Below are 6,809 nucleotides of genomic sequence, written 5' to 3'. Positions count from 1 at the left end.
TTCAAATTAGTGAAATATTTTGAATAACCAAATTAGAAACACCTGCAGAAAAATCATATAATTGAGCCATCTTCCCCTTCAACAAGTCCTCAGTCCCAGAGAAAACTGGTCCATTAAGGTCGCTGAACTCTCTTCAATAGAACATGGAGGTGTATCCATCACTCATTCAAAAACAATCAGCACTAAAATAGGTAGTTGCCTCTCTCCTGAGGACAAAGATGGGGGAGCATTCTCCTGTTCATTATCTTGCTGCAGCCTTACCAGTTCAGCAGGCCAATGAATACGTACCTTGGGACTTTAGGAGACACCACAGAAATACCTAGATTTGATGTAGTTGTGACCACGTTTGTCCACTGGCCCCTTAACCTTCGATGTAGATGCAATCTGCTTCGTCACTTTGCCTTTTTGTTTCCCCATGGCACCTCAAACAAAAACAAACTTTGATTTACTACCAAGGTCCTCAAGGTTCTTCAAGGTGCTTTGAAGGGGTATCAAAGGTGCGTGCCCCTTTGGTCAAGCTCCAACAACCGCACACCTTGGCACACTTCGCTGTTATTTCAGCATTAGAGGGCAGAGCTCTGAAGTCAAAGCATAGCGTGGCCAGACAGCGTCTCCCACCAGCATCTACTTCAGTCTCACCAACTCCACACGGCTCTCAATGTCCCAGTCTCCCCTGAAAGCTCTTTCCCTGCCAGAGGAATTGGACAGATCCACGCCATTGATCATGCAAACTTCTGTCCCATACCCAGGACATCCTGTTCTGCAGCAATCATGTCCTTCAATGATTCTGGCACAGGAAAGGTCCAAGAATACTTCATAATACCTGTCAAAAAGGAAATGTCCTTAAAAGTCTCTTCTGTCTCTGTATCTGATAGAGACCTTTTCAACCTAGGTGATGAAAGAGGAAATTCCGATTAGTGGAATAAAGCACCACTATGGTGTCTTTCCATGGGGGATCTCTTCTTCATTTGATGCCCAGCCCTCTAACTCCTGCAATCCAGGGCCCTTTTGTAGGAGTTCATGCCAGGGGACTCCTCAATCCCTCCCTTTCCAGAACTTCCCTGGGGGGTCCTTCTTGACCCCTTCCCAACTTGTTTGGGACCCCACTGGTGCTCCCCCAACTTTCCTCTGTTCAACAAGAAAGCCTTGTGCAAGAGTAAAACAAACTCAAGGTAGAAAACTTCCCTCAGCTACACAGGTGTACTACCCTGACAGCCTCCCTCCAGGAGGCTGCTACTCCATCCGGCTCCCCAGCCCTGCATAGGAATGGTAGGACTGCATCCTCCCTCACCAGGCCCTGCCATTTTCATGCTGCTTGGATCATTACCAGCCAAAGCCCAAAGAAGAGCCTCTGGGACTGCTCTGTTGCTTTTGTTACATAAGTTCATAAGTAATGCCACACTGGGAAAAGACCAAGGGTCCATCAAGCTCAGCATCCTGTCCACGACAGCGGCCAATCCAGGTCAAGGTCACCTGGCAAGCTTCCCAAATGTACAAACATTCTATACATGTTATTCCCGGAATTGTGGATTTTTCCCAAGTCCATTTAGTAGCGGTTTATGGACTTGTCCTTTAGGAAACCGTCTAACCCCTTTTTAAACTCTGCCAAGCTAACCGCCTTCACCACGTTCTCCGGAAACGAATTCCAGAGTTTAATTACGCGTTGGGTGAAGAAACATTTTCTCCGATTTGTTTTAAATTTACTACACTGTAGTTTCATCGCATGCCCCCTAGTCCTAGTATTTTTGGAAAGCGTGAACAGACACTTCACATGCACCTGTTCCACTCCACTCATTATTTTATATACCTCTATCATGTCTCCCCTCAGCCGTCTCTTCTCCAAGCGGAAAAGCCCTAGCCTCCTTAGTCTTTCTTCATAGGGAAGTCGTCCCATCCCCGCTATCATTTTAGTCGCCCTTCGCTGCACCTTTTCCAATTCCACTATATCTTTCTTGAGATGCGGCGACCAGAATTGAACACAATACTCAAGGTGCGGTCGCACCATGGAGCGATATAACGGCATTATAACATCCTCACACTTGTTTTCCATATCTTTCCTAATAATACCCAACATTCTATTCACTTTCCGAGCCGCAGCAGCACACTGAGCAGAAGGTTTCAGTGTATTATCGACGACGACACCCAGATCCCTTTCTTGGTCCGTAACTCCTAACGTGGAACCTTGCATGACGTAGCTATAATTCGGGTTCTTTTTTCCCACATGCATTACCTTGCACTTGCTCACATTAAACATCATCTGCCATTTAGCCGCCCAGTCTCCCAGTTTCGTAAGGTCCTTCTGTAATTTTTCACAATCCTGTCATGAGTTAATGACTTTGAATAACTTTGTGTCATCAGCAAATTTAATTACCTCGCTAGTTACTCCCATCTCTAAATCATTTATAAATATATTAAAAAGCAGCGGTCCTAGCACAGACCCCTGAGGAACCCCACTAACTACCCTTCTCCATTGTGAATACTGCCCATTTAACCCCACTCTCTGTTTCCTATTCTTCAACCAGTTTTTAATCCACAATAGGACTTTTCCTCCTATCCCATGACCCTCCAATTTCCTCTGTAGCCTTTCATGAGGTACCTTGTCAAACGCCTTTTGAAAATCCAGATACACAATATCAACCGGCTCCCCTTTGTCCACATGTTTGTTTACTCCTTCAAAGAATTGAAGTAAATTGGTCAGGCAAGATTTCCCCACACAAAAGCCGTGCTGACTTGGTCTCAGTAATTGTCCTGTTTCGGTTATTGGTGAGCCCTTTGGTTCCCTGAGGCCCAGCAAGACCTCCGAGGACAGCCGCGCACCCCGAATCTTCACCCGCGGCGACCGCCGTTCACCAAGGGTTGAGCCCCCAGCTGCAGGCGGCCAGCAGGACTGCTGGAACTGCGGGGTGACGGCCGGCCTGGCTGGTAGTCAGCAACACAGTCTCTGAAGGGCAGCTAGCAAGGACGGCTAGCACTGAAGGGGAACACAGTCTCTGAAGGTGGCTAGCAAGGACGGCTAGCTTGAAGCGGAACACAGTCTCTGAAGGTGGCTAGCAAGGACGGCTAGCTTGAAGAGGAACACAGTCTCTGGCTAGCAAGGACGGCTAGCTTGAAGAGGAACACAGTCTCTGGAGGTGGCTAGCAAGGACGGCTAGCCTGAAGAGGAACACAATCTCTTGGAGGTGGCTAGCAAGGACGGCTAGCCTGAAGAGGAACACAATCTCTGGAGGTGGCTAGCAAGGACGGCTAGCCTGAAGAGGAACACAATCTCTTGGAGGTGGCTAGCAAGGACGGCTAGCCTGAAGAGGAACACAATCTCTGGAGGTGGCTAGCAAGGACGGCTAGCCTGAAGAGGAACACAATCTCTGGAGGTGGCTAGCAAGGACGGCTAGCTTGAAGAGGAACACAATCTCTGGAGGTGGCTAGCAAGGACGGCTAGCCGGAAGAGGAACACAGTCTCTGAAGGCTGCTGGCAAGGACGGCCAGCAAGTCAAAGGAACACAGTCTCTGAAGGCTGCTGGCAAGGACGGCCAGCAAGTCAAAGGAACACAGTCTCTGAAGGCTGCTGGCAAGGACGGCCAGCAAGTCAAAGGAACACAGTCTCTGAAGGCTGCTGGCAAGGACGGCCAGCAAGTCAAAGGAACACAGTCTCTGAAGAGTCAAGCTTCCCAGATCCGCGGCGTCGGCTTCTGACAAAAGAACCGGAAGCACTGGACTCCTCCAGTCTGTCTGTTTAAATTTAGCGCCAATCCGCCCCTTCCACGGAGAGAGAGCCAATCACCTGGTCCTGGCAGACGACAGGAGGCCCGATTGGCCGAACTGCCATGCAGGCGGAGTCCTAGCGCCGGTGCTCCAATCCGGCGCGAGGGGGCGGACCTTCTGCGCTGATCCGCCCCTAGCCAGGGCGATGTCGACGCCGGAGCCGCCATCTTGGCCGGCGTGCTTCCTCCTCCGAGGCCGGCGTTCGCTCCAGCGGACCGCCGGCCTCGGTCTGACCCGCGGCAGCATCGGCTGCAGCAGAGGTCCGTCTCCGCCCCCCTGGACGCTGCGCCGCCCGAGGGCCATCGCCTGCCCCAGCGGGGGGCACAGGTAGGAGCGAGAGACATGACAGTAATCCATGTCCTTGGATGTGCTCTGTAATTTTGTTTTTAATAATAGCCTCTACCATTTTCCCCAGCACCGAAGTCAGACTCACCGGTCTATAATTTCCCGTATCTCCCCTAGAACCTTTTTAAAAAATGGGCGTTACATTGGCCACCCTCCAATCTTCCGGTACCACGCTCAATTTTAAGAATAAATTGCATATCACTAGCAGTAGCTCCGCAAGCTCATTTTTCATTTCTATCAGTACTCTAGGATGAATACCATCCGGTCCAGGAGATTTGCTATTCTTCAGTTTGCTGAACTGCCCCATTACGTCCTCCAGGTTTACCGTGAAGGCAGCCCTGCTTCAGATTATCATGGGAGACAAATACGGTAATATTTCTTTCCTGATCTGGCCCTGCAATCACCGCAGACATATGTACTGCATGTTGCTCAGGATGCATGACTGTGCACAGCACAGCCTACCTGACCAGTACCAGACTGTACAATGTCTTACCATCTGCTGGAGACTAAGAAATACTGTCTAGTGAAGGATTACACAGGATGCTTAAAAGATGATGTCATTAGATGTGGTTCTTAGTCTCCTTCTGCTGGTAGAAGGCAAACCTACATGTCTGGTCTATGGGATGCACAGTGAAATAAATATCTATGTACCAGCTACATATGGCAGGAATGTCCATTTTAGGGGAAATAAATCCAGTTATGGGCAGGGAAAATCAGGCACATAAGTCCATTTTTTGACAGCGCATGAACATTTATGTTGTAAAATAGCAACAGACATTCCTATTGGCCCCGTCACCTGACCCCTCCCCTACCATGAGTTTCTTAGCCCCCTCCTGACCCCCCTCATTGGGTTCCAATCCCCTGACATATGACCCCACACTGGACACAATTATGCCCCCCCCCCCCAGAGCCTTACCTTCTCCCACCCTTCTGGGACCTACTACATGGCCCATGCCAGTGTTACCGGGTGGCAGCTGCTGTTCAGAAAGTGCCAGGATCCAAAATATGGGGCCCTTGGGTCAGTAACTTTCCATTTACTCTGTGGAGTAAATGCAGGGAGCGTGACCAGCGTATGCATTGCACAAGGCATTTACTACATCAACTCCTTCCAGAATCTCCATAAACCCCAAAGTCGCTATGGTGCATCCCCCTCCCAACCCCCCAAGAGTTCCTGAGCTCCCTCCCGACAGCCCCCCCTGAGTGCCGTTCCCCTTTCTTAGCCTCCTTCCTGCTTGTCAATATAATACCTTACTAGTAGGTTGTCCATTTAAATTAAAATATTTCTAATCGCCAACTGATCTCTGAAAGCATTTGAGCATTCTATATTGCCTGCAGCTTGAGGAATTTTGTTTGATGAAATTTTTCCACATATGACACAAGGCCTTAAATGTGGACCCAGTCTACATGAGATTCCCTACCCTTGTTTGGGCACATCAGTGGATGAGAAAAGGAATTTTTTTTCAAATAGGACTGCTTAAATTATCATAACAGGGAATCCCCTGAGAAGCCTGTGTCCTTTATGAGTATAAGGTCCACTGGGTTTGCCTCATTTTGAGATATGCTAAGGGAGTCCCATACACTGTTAATGCCATATGGCCCAAAGATTGTAACATGCACAATGATAAGTACATAAGCAGTGCCATACTGGGAAAGACCAAAGGTCCATCTAGCCCAGCATCCTGTCACCGACAGTGGCCAATCCAGGTCAAGGGCACCTGGCACGCTCCCCAAACGTAAAAACATTCCAGACAAGTTATACCTAAAAATGCGGAATTTTTCCAAGTCCATTTAATAGCGGTCTATGGACTTGTCCTTTAGGAATCTATCTAACCCCTTTTTAAACTCCGTCAAGCTAACCGCCCATACCACGTTCTCCGGCAACGAATTCCAGAGTCTAATTACACGTTGGGTGAAGAAAAATTTTCTCCGATTCGTTTTAAATTTACTACACTGTAGCTTCAACTCATGCCCTCTAGTCCTAGTATTTTTGGATAGCGTGAACAGTCGCTTCACATCCACCCGATCCATTCCACTCATTATTTTATACACTTCTATCATATCTCCCCTCAGCCGTCTCTTCTCCAAGCTGAAAAGCCCTAGCCTTCTCAGCCTCTCTTCATAGGAAAGTCGTCCCATCCCCACTATCATTTTCGTCGCCCTTCGCTGTACCTTTTCCAATTCTACTATATCTTTTTTGAGATACGGAGACCAGTACTGAACACAATACTCCAGGTGCGGTCGCACCATGGAGCGATACAACGGCTGATTCATTAGACTATTCCAAATCAGGGACAAAATTGATCTTTTCTGGTAGGAGAAAGTCTTTTCCTTAAGCTGTATCTAGTGGAGATACAATTAAGATTAAGTGGCTTAAGTGGGATTTTGGATAATTTATGATAAATCCTAGGTTATCAATAGAAATCAAACAAAATAAAATGCTTTGATGTCCCCATGCATACTTCCTACCCACCCCCCTCCTCCCACCCTGTCAGACTCTCATAGTAATGCTTGAATGCTTTCACTTATATACACTGTCAGCTAGCACATTTACTTATTTCCGATCTGAGGAAGAAGGGCAACCTTCGAAAGCTAATCAAGAAATGTATTAAGTTATGTCCAATAAAAAAGGTATCATCTTATTTTCTTTTCCATGTTTTATTTTGTTTGATTTCTATTGATAACCTTAAGAGTGGACTAACACGGCT

Source organism: Microcaecilia unicolor, chromosome 9 (assembly GCF_901765095.1).
Source record: "Microcaecilia unicolor chromosome 9, aMicUni1.1, whole genome shotgun sequence".
Lineage (NCBI taxonomy): Eukaryota > Metazoa > Chordata > Amphibia > Gymnophiona > Siphonopidae > Microcaecilia > Microcaecilia unicolor.
Note: the sequence above shows the minus strand (reverse complement) of the source record.